At 34.4% G+C, this 23,239-nt stretch overlaps 1 protein-coding gene across 1 annotated transcript in view; it reads left to right on the forward strand.

Moving 5' to 3' along the window:
• The first annotated feature begins 9,477 nt into the window (after window positions 1–9,477).
• LOC120413432 (mitogen-activated protein kinase kinase kinase 13) overlaps window positions 9,478–23,239 on the forward strand; it is a 66,160-nt gene continuing 52,398 nt past the window's right edge. Inside the window, 1 exon segment of the mRNA XM_039574243.2 lies at window positions 9,478–10,587. The gene's annotated coding sequence lies outside the window, so the exon portion shown is untranslated.

Here is a 23,239-nt window from a genome sequence, read left to right on the forward strand (position 1 = left end):
CTGACCGTTTCTTGGTTGTTTTTTTTTTTTTTATATGGGGTTGTTATTTTTAAATGAAATGAAAAAAATAAATAATAAAAAAAACGCATTCGTAATTTTATCTTACTCCCCACTGACGTAAGCAAGATACACCCTTTGTTTACAAACTCAAATTGGCCCAATTACATATATATTTAAATTTTAATAACAAATTTAAAAATGTTCAAATCGGTTAAGTTATTTTTAAATTTTGAACATTCATGTTTAAATTTTCTGTGATGGTGTGCTTATATTAAACATAGGTGGCTGATTATTTTTCATTTAAAAATACAAAAAATGATAAACTCCACAATTTTTCAATTAAATAAAATCGTTTTGAACCAAATTACTCATTTCTTTAATATTCATGAAAATTTGATAATCAAAATAAATGCATCTTCAACCAAAACAAATACAAATAATTCTAAAAATCGCTGAAAAAATTAGCCACCAGCAGCTCGGGGACTTCTCGAGCACCTATCTTGGCTACTCGACGGATCCCCGATGAACTTTTTCTTCGCTGAATGAACTCGAAGGCTAATTTAGCTTTAGCTTTGCTACCCGCGGTGCGAAAGTTGGGGTGCAAACATGTCGGGAGCAAATCGGATGAACTCTTTTAAAAATTTGAAAATGATATTTTATTGATGTAAGCAAACAATTAGGACATATAATGCAATTGGAAGCATGTTCTATCATACTAGAACATAGTTTCATTGATTTTGATCAACAAAACGGCTAAAATTGGAAAATGAATAAATTAGATCCCCGCGGTGGGCTTGATTCAGTAGCCAAATTAGCTCCCAGCGGTGCGGAAACGTGTATTAGCTACGGAGCAAAGCTAAAACTGGGGATCCAACCGATAGGTTTGCCACGCAATTAGATCTCTGCGGTGGAGATGCCCTAAATACTCAATCAATTTTGTCAGAGGCTCTAAGGCAGGGGTGACCAAAGTATGGCCCGCGGGCCAAATGTGGCCCGCTGATCCATTTTAGATAATCATGTTAAATGGCCTTTTGACCCATCTGTGAAATTATTTTATATTTTTTTAACTAAATTTAAAATTTGTTCGGATTCCCGACTTTACGACACAAATAATTTTTCAAAAATCTATTTCATTGAAACAATTTAAAAATAGTAAATTTCGCCAAATTTTTCATCAAACATATTTTAAAATAGATTATGAAACATTCAAATTTTACTGAAGCAGAAAATTATGAAGATATACAAAATAATAATATTAACATAAAAGTCATAACGCATCATTTTGTTGGACTGGGCCTTAACCATATTTTACACATACAAAACTCCTACCTCAGGATTCGATCTCATGACATTTAGATTACAAATCTTAGTGACTATTATCTGATTCAGGCAGACCAACATTTAATGAAATTGAAGAGATAATTGTAGAATAATCCTTTCGCAACGATTTATCATCATAAGTTGCTGCACTTAATTAAAAAAATAAAATTACGCCCTTACATAAGTTTATGTCACAAATTCTAAATATTTTTTTCAAAATCTTTTAAAATTCAATTGAAAACACAATTGCATTGAAAAAAACGTTTGGTCCGATTTTCAATTCATGGTGTCGATTTCTTTAAAAACAGGGAAAACCTGGAACTGTCTAAGAATTTGATTTGACATTGAAAAGTTTTTTGAAAATATTGTTTATGATTGACCATTTCTGAACTAGTTATTGGAAAAGGATAAGAAAATTTCTCATTATTTTGCCTTAAGAAAAATAACCAGAAAATTTTAATATTTAGTGGGTAAATTGTCTTTTTATTTTTCAAAGTTAAAAAATAACAGTCATGAGCAATCATTTATGTGTTTGCACTTCTCCCCCTTCAAAATTTTTCTCCTGAGCTCGATTGCAAATTATTCAGAATTCATTGTATAACGCTTATTTATGCATTTTTAATCCAATAACTTTTTTTTTTTTTTTGAACGTTTTTATAACTATAGTCCAGACTTGATTATCCGAAGGCCTCGGAAAAATTTCACTTCGGATACTCAAAACTTCGGATAATGGAATCACGAAAAAAAATCGTTGTATTATTTTTGATTGTCGAGCCCCTACACTACGCTTAAGTGATCTAAAATTAAAAAAAAATCCAATATGGTGGAAACAATATATTGAAAAAACAATGCACATTATTTAATAAAAAAGCAACTATTCAAAAATGGTGTCGTAGAACTCGAAAAGGAAAAACATGAAAAAAATATTTTGTTCGTGATTCGATTTTACAAACTTCTGATAATCGAGGCTGCGGATAGTAATACTTTTTGAACAAAAAACTTCATTTCAAGACTATTTTATCCTGAGCAGCAACATATTGCATCAAAATAGCCTGTTTCATGATTGTGGGATTTTATTGTGCCTCCCACAACTGTGGAACACCTGAATTCAACTGATAATTTCATAAAAAAAAAGTTTTCAGGCCATGGATAAAAATCACTAAGCTTGAATTTCACTAGTTGCAGTGTGTGAAGTAATTATTTTGTTACAAATATGAACTCCTGGAGAGATCCAAAGTTTGTTTACATCCGTAAGAAAAAAGTGTTCCGAATTTGTGGATTTCAAGCGTCAAAGCTTTTCTTCAAAAACTTGATATAAAAGTTAAAATTTGCAGTTTTTCGATACAGCGTTCGAAAGATCGCAAGAAAAGCTTTCAAATGAAGATACCACGAAAAAAATCAATTCTCAAAATCGTGAATTAAATTCACGAAAGCGAGAACCACGAAGGAATATATCCAAGTTTATAGTGCAAATGCACCATACTCATGAATAAATTCCTTCGTGTTTCTCTCATTCTAATCTAATCTAATCAGACCCTAGCGCAGCCAATCTTTCGAAGGGATCCTGGAGAGTGCCTTAGGTTAGATGACGCCTAGCACTCTTCTTGTCATTTATTAACATTTGTAGTGCGCCATTGCATCGGAATGCATTGAAACATCACAAGCGTTAAAGCGGCCAGGCCTACTGCGTAAAGCCGCATCGCAGAGATGATTCGTAATTGGGTTGAGTTTGAGCACTGAGTGTTCGAACAACAACACAATTCTGAATCAACAGGGGAGGAAGAAGCGTGGGGACACACCACCATACGCTCCGAGATTTTGGTTGTATTCGTTGGGAGCACCATGCTAAGAATGTTTGGTACTCCGGGACCCTCTGGGATGGGACATTGTATTTCCACGAATGCCCTGGACACTATTTGCCGTGGTTATAGCGCCACAACTCGCTCTCCTTCGTGTTTCTCACATTTGTGAACATAATTCACGATAACGAGAATTGATTTTTTTTTTCTGTGAAAAGCGAATCATTAAGTTCAATCTTCGATTTGCTATGATTTTTTGAACATTGGCCGATCTGTAAACTGTTCCGAATATGAGGGATGACTGTACCAGCACTTCTGAAAACTTCATCTCACAGTTTATTTTAGATAATCATAATGTCTGCAGCATTCAAAATTGTGAATAGGTATTGCTTATTAAATAAGCAAATAATTTTGTTGGACGACAGAGATTAAGATATCATGGAATGAAAATAAATTGTCCCATTTTTGGTGAGAATTTCATTCGGAAGCAATTATTTTTGCCTTCCTCATCTTACTGAGGAAAGGCTATAAAATCACTCGGAAAATGAACTTTTTAATTAGACATCCTAGACTTACCTTCATTTGTACAAATCGACTCAGAATCACCAGCTGAGCAAATGTCTGTGTGTTTGGCTGTATGTAGACATGTGTACCAAATCAATGTCACTGGAATATCTCGTCACAGGCTCAACCGATTTTGGCCGGAAAGGTTTTAATCGATCTGTCTAAACGTCCCCTAAGTTGCTATTTAAATTCATGCAGTTTTATCATGTATTTAAAAAGTTATGTTAAAAAAACTGTTTCATATTAAATTAAAATTATGGTAAAAAGGGTGGTTTTTTCATGAAACCCTCACATTTTTAGAAAGCACCACCTTTTAGGTGGAGTAAGAATTTTCAAGATCTGACTTACCAATCTTAAATTACAAGCAGTTTAAAAAATGGTCTGAATTCACATAATCTCAACTGGTCGGGTCTGATCGCCACGAAAAAGCCGTGTAGAGGGATGCCATTTTCCTCAAAGGCCGTGTCTTTATAATCTTGACAAAAAGTCTGTAGGTAGTCTGTTTTTTTACTCATCACTTATTTTTATTAGGACCTCTTAGGTGCTGCGAACGTTAGGGGAGATCGATAAACATGTGGACACTTTAGGGGGGTTGGAATCACTATAAATGAGAGGAAGGCACCAACCACCTAAAGGTGGATTAAGTAACGTTTTTTAATTAACTTTATGAAAAAGTCTGTAAGAAATTGTGTGTTACTTTTATTTAGAATTTAATAATCAAAATTTGGTTTTCTATTTATGCATTACACTGCCGTTCTACGCATAATTCTCCCATGTCATTTTTTTGAAGATTTTGACTTTATGACATTTTTAAGTTTAGTTTGACGTGTACTTTAAGAAAAACACATAAAATCTGGTAGTTTGTTCGGAAACTCATTAAAAATAACACCAAGTCTGTTTTTCCCATCGTTAAACTTCTTCGCATAATTGTCCCACCAAGTATTTTCCTACACGGAATCATTAGTTTTACTAAGCTTTATGTTTTGTTTACCTCTTGTATAGCAAGAAAGTCACAAATAAGGGTGATAAACTGCTAACTTGGGCGATTAGGGACACATAGGGCGAATAGGAACCCACGGGACAATTATGCTTAGAAACACAGAAATCGGTCGGAAAATTTCAACAGCGTTTTTCTCAGTTGCACTTTTTTTTTTGAACATGGGACAATTATGGGTCTCGTGGCGCAGGGGTAGCGGCTTCGGCTGCCGATCCCGATGATGCTATGAGACGCGGGTTAGATTCCCGCCTTATCCACTGAGCTTCTATCGGATGGTGAAGTAAAACGTCGGTCCCGGTTTCTCCTGTCTCGTCAGAGGCGCTGGAGCAGAAATCCCACGTTAGAGGAAGGCCATGCCCCGGGGGGCGTAGTGCCAATAGTTTCGGGACAATTATGCGTAGAACGGCAGTACACCAAAATGAAATCTTGCAGTGGCAACATAATAAAATATGCCGTTTTTAATTCAAAACAGATCGTTTTAAAGCCCACCCCAAAGATTTATCTATTTTCATAAATTGTTGTCCGGCTGGTTGTAATGTATATCGATACACACACAAAATAGACTAGCTTTCTTTGATCAGTTCGTCAGTAGATACCAAGTCATTTTTTTCACAAACACCAAGTCCTCCGCTGTTTACCTTTTACTTTTTCTTCCTGTCGAGAACCTAATTTCCCCGTCGTCGAATCCCGTGCGTCGATGAGTCATCCCTTAACGTATTAAATGATCAGGTTCTTAAAAGCAAAAAAAAGAAGATCGCATTCTTCTTACTCCTCTTCCCGGTGTGGTGTGTGTATGTGCGTTGCATAATTATACACACCCATCGTTGGTCCAGTTCCAGAGAACAAGAGGAGGGCAAAGAAGCTCGAAATGCGGGTTTGCTTGCCGAAAGGCAAAGACTTCTTGGCGTTTTTCGGCGGTGTGTCTCCACCGTGTATGTTCTGTAAACACCACGAGAGACTTGAACGCTGCTGCGTATTATTGAGTTTGTTGGGAGCGAAGAAATCTGGGCCCTTCTTGGTAATTTAAAAGTTTGGGATTTCGTTTTGATCGCTTCTTTCGAGAGAGAGAAAAAAAGTATAATTTTCTTTGTTCAGGTGCGTCCTAAAATAACCAAAAAGCTTTTAGCTTCCAAAAGACCCCTTCCAGCGTTTAACGTTGAAAAGGGATCTTCTTGAGTTACACGCACCGAACCACACACAACAAATGCGTTTGCGCAAGTGACTTGAATGCTTTCCCCGGCGAGGAACGCGTTTGAAGATCGGACGGTCGTTCCGATACGAACAGAACATTTTTTAATGATTCGAAAGTTGAAGGGGGAAGACGACAGGGTGGGGTGAAGATCGACAAACATCTTTCCCGGGCCGGAGTGGTGACTCATCGCTTGACGATCTGTGGAGTTCAACGGGACTAATTATACCACGCGTGATCTGGTAGTCTACCTGTTCGTTAACTTGTTTTCTTTTAAACAGTTATTATTTGTTATGGTTTTATACATGAAACACGTTTTTTTCTGTATTGATTTCAAAGATTGCGTAGTTTGAATTTTGAAAATGATTAGTCAAAATAATATTTAAAAAGTTGAATATTATGCTTTGTTCACAATCAAGCATCGAGTAACAGATTCAAATATTTGTGTTGATAAAATATGTTGGTGTTTTGTGTTTAGGTATGGAGACTTAAATAAAAAAAAAAAACATTAAAGAACGTTGAATTATCATCAAATTTGGTCTGAGAATCGCAAAGCATTTGCTGAATTTTGCCAAACATTTCTTTTTAGTATTTGAAAACGTTTTTGATAGTGTTTTTTTGCTATAAATGTTTCAGATAAGATTTCCCACAAAACAGTGAACTTTTCTAACATGATTTACGTAAATAATGCAAATTTCATGGATTAACGCACCATTCAAATTGACTTCGTTATCCATGACAGAAAAACATCTCATATCCAAAAATCTACCTGTTTCATTCATTTCTGTCACCCTTACAACAACATTCTCACAACCAGCCAACAAGAGAGAGAAGAGTGAGAAAATCATATTATTTGATGTGGGTTTCGTTTTCATGTCGTTCCTATGCGCATACCTACACAGTCACAGCTCACACTTCTAGGAGAGGGGAAGGCATAGATGAATGGAGGAATGAAGTCGGGAGGGGTTGGCTGTGGTGGTTCTTAAAATGTAACTTAATTGATTAAAGTTATGTTTTTATGAGATAAATAAAATAAAAACGCATTACAAATTGAAATTTAAACATAACCAGAAAAATGAAAATGTCAAATATTTATGAAACCAGTAAAAAATGTGTTAGTAATTAAAATACTTCGGTATTTAAAAAAAATACGTAGTTTTTTTTTTAATAACATTTTAAGTCATTTATTTTTATTTAAATTTCAATTTTATTTCAAGTTTTTGACCATTCCCCTTCAAATATCTCCAAAAATCAGGGGGCGAAAAAATATTGCAGAAAACAAAAATTCATTTAAATTGTATGACGTTTATTTTTAAATTTTTAATAAAATACGGTTGTTTAAGCATTGACGAAAATTTAAATTTTTGCAAAAAAAAGAATTTGCAACGGCCAAATCGATATTCGCAAAATTTTTGAAAGTAATTTCGTGCAAATTGCGCTTGAAATTTTAAATCAAGTTTTTTTTATGGCAGAAAATAGGAAACATAATTTTGAAAACCTCATGCGTAAAAAATATTTTTGCTATCAAATATCTTAAGTTATTTCATGTTGAGATTTGTATTCAGATATTTTCTTTTGAGTTATTTTAACGAAAAAAAGTTCTTCAAGTTTTTGCCCCTCCCCCCAATCTTTCTTCAAAATTTTCCTAAAAAATAAGGCGGCAAAAAAATGCTAAAAATTTAAATATGTTTTCACTTTTAATAAAACATGTATTGTTGATTGTAAACTTTTTCAATCACATTGAGAACCGTTTATTTTTGTATTTTTCATCAAGTAGGGCTCCTTACTCTTTTTGCAAATTTTCTGTTTATAATGATTGATTTTAGATATTTTTTTCTTTAGATTTGTTTTCCTTTTTTTTGCTTCCTTTCCTCGGTTTTTACCAAACCTGAGGCACAAAAACATTAGTTAAAATTTGTACCAGCGTTATCCGAAGTGATTTTTTTCCAAAGCCTTAGGACTTCATCTACAAATAAGTTTCAAACATTGTTCCATTGCATTTTTTAAATTTTCTTAAATTGATTTTTGCCTTCCTCACCTCAATGAGGAAAGGCTATAAAATCACTCGAAAAATAAACGGTCTAATGAACGAGGGGGCAAAAAAATTCAATAGATCTCAATTTTAATGGAAAACAGGTCTTTTTTCTAAGCATTTTTCTACGTTTAAAATCATTTTTAGCATATTTGAAATCGATCAACAATATTTTTTGTGAAATTCCGTTGTACAGTACAGTCATCCCACATATTCGGAACACCCACAAATTCGGAACACTTTTATGATAATTTGTCAATAGCATGCCAAAAGTAGCTTTTCTGTCGCCCTTACTATTTTTTAGAACTTTCATTTGGACATTATCTTGCTATTTCACAAGTAAAAGTAGTACTTTTTGAACAAAAAACTTCATTCCAAGACTATTTTGTCCAGAGCAGCAAAACACTGCCTCCAAATGGCCTGTTTCATAATTGTGGGATGTTATTGTGCCTCCCACAATTGTGGAACACCTGAATTTAACTGATATTTTTACAAAAAAAGTTATCAAACCATGTATAAAACATCACCAAGCTTGAGTTTTATTGGTTTCAATGTGTGAAGTCATTATTTGGTAATAAATATGTACTCTTGGAGAGATCCAAAGTTTGTTTTCATTCGTAAGAAAAAAAGTGTTCCGAATTTGTGGATTTCAAGGGTCAAAGTAATTCTTCAAAAACTTCATATAAAATTTAAAATTTGCAGATGTTCGATACAGCATTTGAAAGATCGCAAGAAAAGCTTTCAAATGAAGGTAAAAGCGAATCATTAAGTTCAATTATCGATTTGCTATGATTTTTTTTAACATTGGACGATCTGGAAACCGTTCCGAATATGTGGGATGACTGTACTGCAAAAAGTTTTTTTTTCTGCAAAAAATAATCGCCTAAAAACTAAAGATTGCAAGGAAGGTGCAAAATGCATTTAAAAACACTTTTTTCACTCAAATGATAAAACCATGCCTTGCAATTTAAATTTTAATATTTTTTCATTTGTTTGCCTCCCCTCGACTTTGGCAGAGTCGAGGGACATAAACTTCAAAAAATATTTGCAACGGCCTAAATAGTGATAATATTATCTTCTTTTGTCTAGATAGGAAGCTTGTAAAGAAAAATAATTGTTTATTATTAAACTTTATTCAATTTTAGAGTTTTTTTCAAGGTTCTATAAACATATGAAAGACAATAACTTATACGACCTTTAAAAAAAACTCAGTAATTGTAGATAAAAACCACCTGAAAATATTATTGTTATGCAGAACCACCCCATTACGCTCTTCGACCCTCTTATGTTGCGATGTTCCGCAAGGTGGGTGTGTGAGTCTTGTGCGGCGTCCAAAACAAAAAACAAGAGGATTCAAAAATTATGCCTCCCTCTCCGAATCACACACACATTCAAACAGACAGTCCATTCAACGAGAGAGCAAGGGAGAGAACACCACTTCGAGCGAGCCCACACCAAAGTGTAAAGTGAAGAGCGAACACGGATAAAGAAGATTGTGGACGCTTTGGATACCGCCGGACCGTGTTGACTCCGGCACCATCCGCAGAGCGTTTGTTGGCTCAGTTCTCATTCAAATCGCTCGCGGAACGGACCGGGTTTGCAAGAATCGACCACGAACACACCGTCGCAACGCGTGCGCGCGCTCTCTTCACATCCCTTCAATTGAAAGGCAGAGAGAGGGGTGGCAAATTTTAAAGGGCTCGTCTATAATCCCTGCAGTGTTTGCATAAAACATACCCAAATAAAGTGACTTTCGGCACTTTACAGTGCGTTCAATTTGGTCCTAGTGTGCGTTGCAAGCAAGGGTCTCGCGACATAATTAGTGTTATTCACGTGTGAGTTGCGTTAGTGCGTAAAGTGCGGCCATCTTGGCGGCGGCGGCGACGATCTTCTCAACCATGGCCTACTGAAGAGAGGTAGTGGCCACCACAACGGGGGGTTGCTGTAGTTGTTGTTGTTGTTGTTGCTAATTTTGGTGGATGTTGCGTTGCATAGCTTTGGTTGCATGCACGAGTGTGTGTCTGTGTGTGAGTGGTGAGCGCAAATCATAATAAAAAGTGAAAAACGCAGCAATTTAACAATTTCGCAATCGTGCGAAGGTTGCTTGCTGCTGGGGGGTTTGAAACAAGAAGAAGAAGAAAAGAGAAAAAAGTTGAAAGTTGTACAATTTAGCAGCAAAACAAACGAGCCAAATTGTAATCCCCAAAAGAGCAAGCGGTGCGTGTTGGTATCGATTTTTCGGTCGTTTTCCAAAGGGAAAGTGCATGAGTTTGTGTGTCTGTGTATGTCGCAAGTGTTCTGGAAAAGCCTACTGTGAGAAGTTGATGTGAAACAAAACCTACTTGTAATGTTCACTGAAGCTGAATGACCGTAAGAAAATAATAATCTATCGATTTTTATGACCCCATCAGAAAATACACGACGGCAACATAAAGAGAATAAAAGAAAACACAAAAGTGTCCCGACTTGTGAATAGGTCATAACGATAAAAGTGAATTAACGTGAAGCGAGAGAACGAAAAAGGAATATTAAACGACCGCGTATCGGATGGATTAAGTGAGGTGGAGAACAACAGAAACAATAAACTCAACGGCACTGGTGCAAATACCGCACGGAAGAATCTTGCAAAAGGGCCGAAAGCAGCAACAAAAACAACGAACGTTGTGCCACTTGGATCGCGTGTAAGGTAAGAGTTTATTTCTGTTTCCTTTTTCAATTTAAATGTTGTTTTTTGCATGCAAAAAATCTATGTTTACAAATGTTTAAAAATAAATAAATAAAACCTTATAGAAACTTATTCGCCGAGTCAAAGTCCACGGGCGGTGGTGGACCAAGACTAAGGAGGGTGGATTGGGTACGCACACCTGGGTGGTTGTAGAACTGCTGTTGTGGTTGCAGCCCACGTGCAAAGACTGCGGGCACTTGGGCTAGTACCAAGTTCGTGCATCATTGCGCTATTTTTAGGCGGCTCTTTTTAGGGCTAAAAAAGTTCTATTTTCAGGTTGCGCAATGCATTGACTGGAAATCAATAAATATTTGAATAAGGCTGATACAAATTTTATTTTAAGTTTTTGTCCCCCCTCCCCCTTCAAAGTTGGCTCAAAAAATCAGGGGGCAAAAAAAATATTTTTTTTAAAAACTCTAATACTTCAATGAAAATTTAAGTGCAATCAGTTGAAATTAATTTTGAATGCATTCCCCTGCGCTTAGAATCATTTTTAGCATGTTTTGGTTGATTTAAAAATCATTTGAATTTTTGAAAATTTTCGATGTTTATTATCGCGAAAAAGTTTTTTTTTCGCAAAAATTTTGGTTTTCGTCAAATTTTACATTTTTTGAAAACTAATGATTGCAAAACAACTGAACTAGTGTAAAATGCATTTTAAAACAACTTTTCCGTGCAAATGTTGAAACTATGGCTTGGCTTTTTTTATTTTTTTGCCCCCCCCCCCCTCGAACCAGGCCCGAGCCGAGGGACAAAAACTTTGAAAAATATTTGCATCGGCCTAAATTTGAAAAAAAAAATCAAGCAGTTAACAATTACTACAGTTAAACAGTTAAGGATTCTTGGATTTCTATTCGAAATCAGTTGCAACAGTAGGTACTTTCCGATTCAAACTATATTTTGCAGATAGTCATAAACAACACCGGCCAACGAATTTTCTGAACACCCTTAAGAAAAAAAGGAATTAAAATTTGTGAAAAATAAACTCCAGTTTTTTAAACGCCCTATCAACGGTCATAAACTTAAAACAATATTTGCATCGGCTTTATATGGTTTTAAGGACAAATAAACCCTAAATTTTGTGGATAGTGATTTAAAACTGGAAACTTTCTATGAAAAAACATAAAGTCCGTTACAACGAAATGTTTTCCAAAAAAACTTCAAGATTATTATGGAAATACAAATGCATTTAATTGAAAACAATCCCAAACAAATGTTATGAAAATATAATATTTTGAACTATCACTAAATTATGGTGTACTGTTCTCTAAAAATTTTCTTTCGGCCGATTGAAAAAAGATACCAGACTTCAGAAAACAAATCATGAATTCTAAATTGATGATTTAGAGTTACTTTTATTCGCTTGGTTCTTTGTTTTTCGATTCTTCACTTTTTTCTTTTTGAAATAACCCTTTGCTGCCCAAAATATATTTTTTCGTAAACTTTTATGTTTGTTGTGTTCAGAAGGTTATTTTGGCCAACTTTTGTTCTACAATAATCGGGCCGAAAAATCAAGGGGGCAAATTTTTGTTTTCATATTAACTTCAAAATGTTAATGGAAATGTGCATACAATAAACAGAAGACAGTTTAAAATGCATTATTCTGCGTTGATAATCATTTTTTTAAATACTTTTTTTGTGATATTTCTATGTACTTTATACAGTATAACAAATAGTTTTTTTTCACGAAAAATATGTATATTTTTTTAAAGCAGGATTTTTATATTTGCCCTCCTTCGTCATCGGCCAGACTCGAGGGCGATTAACTTTAAAGAAATATTGGAAACGGTCTGAACTCAAACCAATAACTTTTTAAGTAACAAAAAAAAATGTCAGAACATATCCCAGAACAAAACAATAATTGTTTGCTTATTTTGGGATTAAAAGTAGGAAGTACTAGTTAACAACACAGCCAAGGTTGACCCCAGAAAAATCCTTTTTTTTTCAATACATTGGCAAAATTGCATGAAACATGCAGATTCATCAAACCCATTTTTTCTGATAGTATTTTAAATTTCCCACCATAATCCATAATCCTGTTTTGTGTTTTACGTATTTTTCTATCCACTTTTTTGAATTTTTGCGGATTTTTACCTTTTTTACAAAAGAGATGTAAAAATGTAGTAATGTAGTTGTGTGAGTTACTTAGGAACTACTTGCTCTAAAAACGTTATTTTGGTCTCATTTTTAAATCCACAGCAATTCCATTTGAAAAGAGCCTAAACCGAAAAAAAGAAAAAATGAGTTGTAAAATTAATTAAAATATGGTTGAGCAATTGCATATTACGTGAGATAAATGAAAATAGATTTTTTTTATATTTGATTACAAATGAAGTTTTTTCGTCACTTGGTTTCAAATACAATACATACTGAAATAGCATTTTGTATGGTAACATAATTTTCTGAAATTTATTAATAAATGTAAAAAATACTACAAATGAAATTGGTCCAGCTTTTGTTTGAATGCAAAAATTCTTTTAGAGATATTTGAGCAAAATCAATTTATAAAATTTCAGTAAAATTTAAAAAGCTGCATAATTTCAAAAAATTGAAGCAAAATATTTTTTTGTAAATAAATATATTTTTATTTGTATCTTGAACTTTTTAGCTTACTTTTTCAGACACTTTGTTGTACATAATTATACCTAAACAGATCATTTTTATGATTATTTTAAGCAGATTTTAGAGTGCCGTGAAACTGGCGTGAAATCCATGGTTTCAAAAACTAACACGCCGCGTAATTTCGATTTTTTGCCGTGAAAAATCACTAGCCCTAGTGATTAGTTTGGCTATTTGAGAAAAATAGTAAGAAGTTTCAAAAATCTAGCTTAACATTTGAAAAAGTCCTATGAAAACTTAAAATGGCGTTTTGACTGTGTCTGGACTAAAGAGCCAATCGGATTCCTCGGAAAATTTATCAAAAAATTGGCGATGTCGAACCGTACGTCTCCAAGATATGATCGAGGCTTTAGAGATCGAGTCTGGACTGAATACTTAATTATGTAAATCATAGATTTACAATATAGACGCTACACTCTTTTTTGCTTACCTAAAACATACGTTTGAAAACATTAATTATGAAACTTTATTTCTGGAGTTTTTTTTGAAAAGGTCCAATAAACCAAATTTTCAGTTTTTGCTTTTTGGGTGCTTTTTAATACCTCTGACTCAAGGCGGTTTCAAAAACACCCAAAAACTGGAAATTTGGTTTATTGGACCTATTCAAAAAAAACTCCAGATTTGTTCTTTTCAAATATATTAACTGCAGTACATTTTTTTTGAGTGATAGTTACAAGTTAAGACCAGTGTACTGTCCCCAGAGCCGCACCTTGGGTCCACGGCGCCCTTGGCGAATCATCAATTTGGCGCCCCACCCAAAATAACAAGCATTTTGATAAACTGGTTTTATTTTTCAATGATTGCCTCAATGAGTTTTGATTGTATAATTGCAATTGGAGACCTTGTGATGGTTAAAATCATAAACACAGTATTTTTATTGTTTTATTTTTCAAATTGATTTGAGATAGGTTGAATTGAAAATTTATTGAAGGAATTAAGTTGGCTGAATATTTTCTCAGATTTCATAAAATCGATAATAATAGCAGGGTTCTGTTTTTCTTAATTTATTTTTCAGACAAATGCACAGAATTGAATACTCAATCCTGATGAGTTTTAATTTCGGTGTAATTAGAAAAAAAATCCTTCTTCAAAATTATGAAAAATAATAAGTATAATTTTTCAACATGCAGCGGCAGAACCGAATTCCGTCAAAATCAATTAATGGTCATTCAAAATCCAGCGCAATTCATGATGAAACTTATTTTAATTATAATAATAATTGGTGAAAAATATGAAGATAAATAGTTTTTATTATTTTTATAGATTCGCCCATACTATGTCTGGAATATATTTTTTGTTTCTTTTTTGTTAAATTATGTTGTTCATTGATTTTTTTTCATTGATATTTTTTAAATTTATTTTTAATTCATAAAATTAAATTCCATATTCTAGAAAATTGTTTGTTTTTAAACAAAGCTTCAAAGCAAAAAATCCAATGGTAAAATCGCATGCAAAAGCATGCACATCACCTTCGTCAAAATAAACACTTAATATTACACACTGCATGTACATTTTTTGCAAACACAAAAAAAAGTTGCAACCGACGGGATTCAAACCCAAACATCAACACTAAGGACTGGCGCCTTAGCCAACTCGGCCATCAGACCGATGAAGAATGGAAAGGATAAACCCATATATGAGCTTGATATTTCGGTCAAGTAGGTTTCCAGGGCTACATATTTCAGGGTGTAATATTACATAAAATTTCCTAAAATAATGCAAAATTCATTTTACACCCAGGCCTTTTAAACGCAGCTGGATTACTACTTTTTTTTGCTGTATGTATGAATATTTCCTATTTGTTTGTTTTTAACTGAAACTATTTTTTCTGAAAATAAAGTTCTAAATAGTTTCTCATTGTCAGAGCTTTTAAGACGATTAAAAAAGTAAATGTGTAAATTTTGGCGAAATAACACTTGAACAGTAGCGTGGCTCACGGATATATGAAAAAGACAAAAATGTTTAATTTCTAGTGCCTCAAATGGAATTTGCAAGTACTTTAGTGTCAGAAACTATCCTGAAATTTTAAGCGCATTTGGTTAATGTTTAGTTGTTCCACTCTAGTCCTGAAGTTATAATTAAACTTAAATAAATTTAATTAATTCATTTTTCACATTTTAACACATCATCGAGAAAATTTTCCTATACCATTTGATTTTTTTTTCTCAAATTAGAGGTTTCTTAAAGGTTTTGAGGTTTCTTAAAGGTTTTGAACCGGGGAACAATTTTGTAGAACATCACAAATTTTTAGAGCACTTTATATTTTTTTCATACTCCAAAAAATATCCTGTATCTTTTCACGATCAATTTCTAGCGCTTTGCGATGTTTTACAAAGTTGTTCCTTGGATCAAAATCTGTAAGAAACCTAAGAATAGGAAAATTTGATAAGGTTTTGAGAAACTTTCTCTAAGAAGAGGTTAAAACTGAAACATTCCCAAAGTATTTTTTTGAAGTTCCATACTAACTTCAGGTCAATGGTGAAAGTACTAAACCACACTAAACCTTAACCAAATACACAGTAAAAAAACTGTGTAAAATCGCATGCAAAAGCATGCACATCACCTTTGTGAGCAAAAGCATGTAATATTGTATCCAAAAAAGTGTGCATAAAAAGCATGTACAAAAGAAAAATAAATAAATTTTGTACACCCCAAAAATAACATCAATCTGTTGAGAGTTATATCCAGATTACCAAGTCCGCGCCCCAACCATCTCGGATCAACACCGATGTAGCTGTATGTTCCCCATACATCGTATGCAGCTAATTCAGTATACGACGTACGGAAAACCTACTGGTACATCGGCATTGGACACATCATTTACTAAACGGTGAGATAGCCGAGACGGTTGGGGCGCGGACTTGGTAATCGGGATATGACTCTCAACAGATTTATGTTATTTTTGGGGTGTGCAACATTAAATTATTTTTCTTTTGTACATGCTTATTATGTACACGTTTTCGCATACAATATTACATGCTTTTGCTAACAAAGGTGATGTGCATGCTTTTGCATGCGATTTTACCATCGGATTTTTTGCTGTGTACGCTCAAAAATTCAGGCTAGCTTTTGGGGCCATATTGCTCTAAAATTCCGGTATAGACGTTCGAAATTGAATACTTTTGTCTTTTTCATATAACCGTGAGCCACGCTATTAATCAATAAATTGTGAAAAATCTAAGTGTGTAGAAATTTGCCAACACCGGTTGAGCTAAAAATAGAGAATGAGATTCAGAGAAGCCTGTGGGTTCTGTAGAACATTTTTTTTTCTTGAAAATATATTGTTGATTTTATTGGTGAAAATTTACAGCAGTTTTCCTATTTCAAAACTCTACTATTTCGAAAAAGCGTAGGCAAATTTCAATGCACGAAGTTGCTTATAAAAGGGAAATAGTGCTGAAAAAGTCTAAATTTTAAAACAAAAATTATGTGTTTCAATGCTAAAATCTAGAGTATTTTTAAAGGTTCTATCCTATAAACAAAATATTCATTTTTAGCTTTTTGGATGTTTCTTGATACCTCTGATTCAAGGCGCTTAGAAAAACACTCAAAAAGCAAAAAGTCTAAATTTGGTTTATAGGACTACTTCAAAAAAAATCTAGAAATAATTTCTATTTTAAAGAAGTTCAAAATATGACAACATCGTGAAAAAAACATACTGTTGGACAATATTTTAGTCTGGAAAGTATGGCTTAAACTTCATTGTATAACTGTCTAAACTTTAACGCTGTATTAATTTTGAAAAGCTCTTTTATAACTCCTTGATCTATCTGCCACTTCAGCGCCCTGCCCCTTCTTTGATGACAAATTAAATTTAGCATTAAATGTAAATTTTCAAGAACACTTCGGTAGAAATATTCATACAATTGATTTTGACGCCCCTAAATCATTTTTTATTATATGCTAAACGAAATTATCTAGTAATTTGTAGTTATACTTTATATTTTGGCGCCCTTTCTCTTTTAAATTCCTAATGAGGATGTTATAACTGACATTAAAAATAAGTACAATCACCGATTTCGGCGCCCCCAAAGGGCTTGCGCCCTTGGCGGTCGCCAACTGCGCCAACCCCTAGGTACGGCGCTGACTGTCCCGTTTGCATTTTCATCACTTTTAAGTTAATAATACAGTCTAATTCTAGAACGAAAAATATAAGTTTTGCATCAACCATTTCGTACGTCAGTTGGTCGTTCGTCACACAGAAACACCGTTACCTTTACTAGAGCAAAACAAACATACAGAGTAAAATTGCACGTGAAACTACCCCAAAATAGAAGGAAACCCAAAAACAAGCATGCGTTGACGTCGTCGGCGTTGACGGTCAAATTAATGGTAATATTTTAATTTTTAATTATCTTTCACACACGCACGCTTGATAAGCCACAATGTGCCCTGTCGGCCGAGGGTAATGCTTGTTTTTATTACGGCAGCATGTGTGTGTGTGTGGTGAGGGTAGTTTTTGTTTTGTTTTTGGACACACAGTAAAAAATACTGATGATATTAAATTCAATTCGTAAATTGTATTTGTTAAAACAGATTAAACATTTTTTATCGGTATTTTTAGTATTGATTACGCGGGGGAGTATGACAAAGAATTGCTCACATGTGCCATGTGTGTGTGTGTGTGGTTGTGTGCGCGCGGCAAAATGAAAGTAAAATAGACAGGTAATTTATAAAAGGTGTACCACCTTGTTGTTGTGCACGCGCTTTGTTCGGAGGCATAAGTTAATTCACCTCCCTGTAGTAGAAAACCGACGGGTGTTTGTTGAAGCTTATCCTGACGACGATATGGTTTTTAGTTTAGCCATGTTTGGGAGGGGAGTTTGTGAAGTGGGTTTTGTTTCTAAGGGGAGGACAAAAAATGTTGTTGTTGTTGTTTCTGAATCGTGGTTGGTTTCTTTAATTAATTAAGATTAGTGAGAGATAGCTTTCGTCAATATATTTGATTAGATACTAACATATTTTTGTCTATTTTTTAAGAAGACTACAGGTCAACGACTTATAAGATTATCTGATTGATTTTTTTTTTCATTTTGGAATAAAGAAAAATATAATTTTCAGCAAAAACTTCTTCAAGGTATTGCTTTTTCTTCTTCTTAAAATTGCGATGCTTTCCAGGAATTGCAGGCCAAGGGCGAATGATGCTGATGTTCCCATTTCAGTTGACGCTTAGGCGAGGAACATCCTGGAAGGAGCGTCACTGACTACGTCCGTAGTCCTGTTAGATCATTTTTGATCAAGAAAGTATAGCTCTGGTTCCTTGCAAGTGTCCTATTTTCTTACCTCCACGTTGGCTTGGTTTTCATGATGACCTAGCTGGTGGCCTGTGGAAACGGATCGTAAACCTTTGACCACCGCGGGTCAGAGTCGAGACGGCTAAAAGAAAGGGGCGCGACAATGTGGGAAAGGGAAGTAATTTGTGATTGTAGACGGTATTGTTTTGATTCGCAGTATGTTGAGTCAACTGCTGTGGATGTACCTGAAACATCGCACAACGGGGTTTCTCTTCTCTTCATTTTCAGCTACCATCTATCTTCTGTTTATTTTGTTTCACTGATTTCCTAACTTCTGGCTTCTGTTTACTATCCTCTATTTGATTTCGATTTTAATCATTTGATTCGCTTGTTTCTCAACGCTTTTCCACTCTTTTTTACCAATTTATGCTGCTGCAACAAACTGTCTGTTTTCCCTTAATTTGGCAGCGATGTCAATTTTGTTTATCTTTATTTATCTATTTGAATAATTTTTCATCTGCCCTATAAATTGCACTTAATACAATCTAAGCTTGTTTGTTACCTCTATTTATTAACTATTGTAAATTTCTTTATCTACTTCATAAATTACTATCTTTCTTTTACTATTGATTCTTCAAATAGTATATTTCTTTCACTGTCCATTGTTTTCAATCTTTACCCTTTTCTTCAAACAAATGAGGTTCGAGCCCTTGTTCAATTTTGGGAATGATCAAAGAATTAACACAAATATTACTATTGTATTTTTGGTAAACTTTTATAACATGCTTAGGACCAAAAATTGTAACAAAACATCGCGACAAAAGAAATAGCAACAGATAAACAGACTCAACAATAGGGAAGATTTCAGGAGAAAACAAAACACAGTAAATAACAATAAGTTTTTGAATTCAAACTAAAATAAAACAGTTTTTGCTTTAATGAAAGTTGTTAGGCACACTATAAATGGTTAGGCGCTTATACTTACATCAAACCCTACGTAATGTACCACCCCCGGCCGAGTTAAAATGCGTAACCGGAAAAGAAGGTGTGCATGCCTGGCACGAACACTCAAAGCGTGTTCTAGCGTGCTGCTCGTACTGACTCAGAGCAAGGGTGAGATGTAGGTGTAAGGGCAGTGCGTGTTCGTCGGGAACCTAGTGCATAAGATCGGTCAAGGCCCGTTCTTACACTGAAAATTGCGAATTGCGAATTGCGAATTCTTAAAATTGCGATGCTTTCCAGGAATTGAAAAGCTGCCATATTAAGAGCATCTCTGAACAGAAACGTCAAGGGGTAATTGCCATTAAATATGTGTTTTCAATAAATTTCTTTGTCATATTTTGAATTTAGTAGAAAATAATGTATTTTTTTTACAAAAATGATTATTTTTGCACTTGGTACAACATTTTCCAAACTACCCCTGTCATCATGTCGGCTCCAAACCCGGCGGCGGAGACTTGCTGGCAGACTTCCAGCCCTCGACGACGACGACTTTGGTGGCAAATTTTCGCCATTGCGAAACCAGAAGGGGTGACGGAGAGACGGCGACGACGCCAAAGACGCGCTGGAGCCGTTAAGCTCCTCTGTGAGCTTGGTGCTTGCGAATGTCGATGGAAATGTTTTTCCGAGAATTTTTCTTTCACAGAGGCAGCTGCTGCTACTGCTACTCCAATGGAGTTACGGAAGGGTGAAAATTATTTGCAAAGGCAAAAGGGGAGATGCATGTTATGCATGCAGGATGGAAGCCAGAATTTTAATGATTCGGAACCTTGGTTGTTCTCGGTATTGCTGCATTTTTACTTGTTTTTTTTTGTTTTAGTCCTTCCTCTGGAAAAATAATTTAAATAAAATCAAATTCAATTATTAAATGAATATCAAACAATATGACAACCTTAAAGAGATCGAAGCAATCTGTGCCTGTAGTCGGACGCGTTTTTTGTTTGCTGACATTTTCGTCATTTTCTTTCCGATAATTTTAAAACTTTCTTCAAAATATGAGTTAAGGGGTTACATACATGTAAATCGACAAAAATGTCAGAGGTTTGTGTGAGTACACACTTAATTTTATTTAAAATCTGTTTTCAGGGTATTAAAATATACATTTTTATCTATTATCAAAACAAATTTGAAGACATTTGGTTGTATCATTGCCGAGATATAGCTATTTGAAGTTGGAAGTTTCAAAAAACGGGTGCCACGATATTTCAACACTGCCTTGACCAAATCGGCTCAAAATTTCGGTGAAGACTCGTTAAACCAGTCCTGTGTGCATGACGAAGGCCGATTTTCAAAAAACTTATTTTAAAAAAAGATAAAAATATTTTTCTGTTTTTCATATAAAAAATCGTCAGTTTTTGATTTTTGTATTTTTTTAAAAAGTAAAATTTCAAAATCGGGCTTCGTCATGCACACGAGATATGTCTTGGGAGTCTTTACCCCAAATTTCAGCCAATTTGGTTCATCCCATCTCGAGATATCGTGGCACCCGTAAATCAACTCGGTGTTTCGAGAAAAACACTCAGAAAGTTTGACAGTCCGCTTTGCGCACGGCAAAATGTTGAGCCTAAAATCGTCTCTAACTCAGTTTAATCATGGAATATCTTCATGAATGTTTCAGAAGTGATTGAAAATCATCTTTTTAATGGTTTCAATAAATTTTCTGTAATATGAAATTTTGTGATTTTCTACATGTATGTATCCCCTTAAATAAGTTGAAATACGAAGATCTCGTTAGTTTTCGGGTGCTTCTCTAATGAAGGTTAGACTGAGGGGGCATGCATATTAATTTCTCGTCGCTCCATACCCTCAGTGACGTGATAGGAGCAAGGGCGTCTATGCGAAGTGTCCCTACACCCGCTACAAATTTTCGGCACTTGGGGAGGGAAAAAAGAAACCATTTTGATATATGCGCCGGTATTTGTAGCACTAAAATTCGTGCAAAAAAACTTATGCACTTGGGTGTACAGATTATGGAGCAAAAGATGATCGAATTGTTCACCTAGCGCTCACATGTGTTCCAGGACCAAGTTGCCTGCGGGTATGGGGATCATACATACATATCAAATAATATGACAACCTTAAAAACATTAGACAGTCCAGACTCGATTATCCGAAGTTTCGATTTTCTGAAGTTTTATTATCCGAAGGATTGTATGGGACCACATAGGTGGAACTTAATTTCAAAAAGAGAGAATCGTACGGTCCTGCCTCTAGCGGTGGAGAGCTGCAACAATTAGACAAGATTTTCTGCCAGATGGGATCGAGGGGTTTCAAAACTGTGTAAAACATTAAGATTTCAAAATCTATACCCCTCGTATATTGCTGCCCGGTGAAACTCTGGTATAAACCTGTCAAAACACAATCAAAGTAATCCATGGATGAAACTGGGACAGTCAATCAAAACGATTGACAAAATAAATAGAAATGGTTGGATATGGAATAATCCTTAAATTGCTTTAGATATAATGCCGTTCAAATCATTTAAGTTTATTAACCTACTTATAAGTTTTCCATATTGGTTTCACGCAAGTATAAATCTAACAAAATTTGTGGAGTTGCTGCTAATGTTTTTGGTGATTGGTCATTGGACTTGTACTACAGACAGTCGTGTTTCTTCAAGCAGCTTGACGGGGTCAGCAACTTTTCCTATGTGCTTAAGGGAAGCTTCTACAGTAAGATTTCAGTAATATTACTTGCTGAAATGTTTTAGTTGAAAATACCTCTAAGCTGCGATTAAATAATACAATTTTTCGCATCCGTAAGCAGAGCTTGATTGTTTACGTTTGGTTTCTGTCTATCTGGTATAGTGAAATTTCTTTGGTCAAAGGATGCCATGACCATGTCGTGGACAAAATCCTTATTATACCACTAGACAAATCTTTCCGGGCCCACTTTTTGAGAGAGAATTTGTACGGAGTTCCACGTATGTGATGGGACTTCGGATAATCTAATCATAAGCAAAAAAAAATAGTTTTTTTATTTTCTCGATTTCAAAAAAATGTTGAAAAGTATTACTTTTCGAAACATTTCAGTGCTCATAAGTAGAACTTTTCAGCATTTATTTTGCAAAGTGTTGCTATTCGATTCTGTTATTTCTGGTACAGAAAAGTAGGCTATTTCGTCGTTCAAGAATGACAGGAAAAGTAAGTAGTTTCACGACAGAATTGCAAAAAAAAAGTTTTTTTTGTTGTGGTTCGATTATCCGAAGTGAATTTTTTTCAAAAGCTTCGGATAATCGAGTCTGCACTGTATATAATAAGTTCCTGCAAAACAGTTAATTATTTTAATGATTTTCTAGTCAAACCTCTTCTAGCGAACATTACCACTAGGCGGGATTTGATTTTAAAATTAGCTGAAACCCTATTTTCAACCATGTAACGGATATTCCAAAAATCATTGGAAAGAAAAATTATTATTTTTAGAAAAATTAAATGCTTGACAATTTTACTTCTTTTATTATATCCGATGTTATAAAAATAAAAAAAAATGTCAGGAGTCAACTTGGGAGAGGTTTTTAATTAGCTTCTTCAATATTTAAAGAAAAAAAAAAGAATATGAAGTAGTTTATGTTATGTCCCAGATTAAACGCATTTTTGTACAACTCAAATGCTAATGATAACAACATGATCGGAACTTACTTCAAAAAAAAAACTAAACATGACAAAAATGCAAAATAAAAAAAGCCTAACTATTGAAAAGTTCTGTTTTTTATAGTCAAAAGTTGTTGAAAATTAATCCATTTTTAAATAATTTTTTATTGC

Source organism: Culex pipiens, chromosome 3 (assembly GCF_016801865.2).
Source record: "Culex pipiens pallens isolate TS chromosome 3, TS_CPP_V2, whole genome shotgun sequence".
Classification (NCBI taxonomy): Eukaryota; Metazoa; Arthropoda; class Insecta; order Diptera; family Culicidae; genus Culex; species Culex pipiens.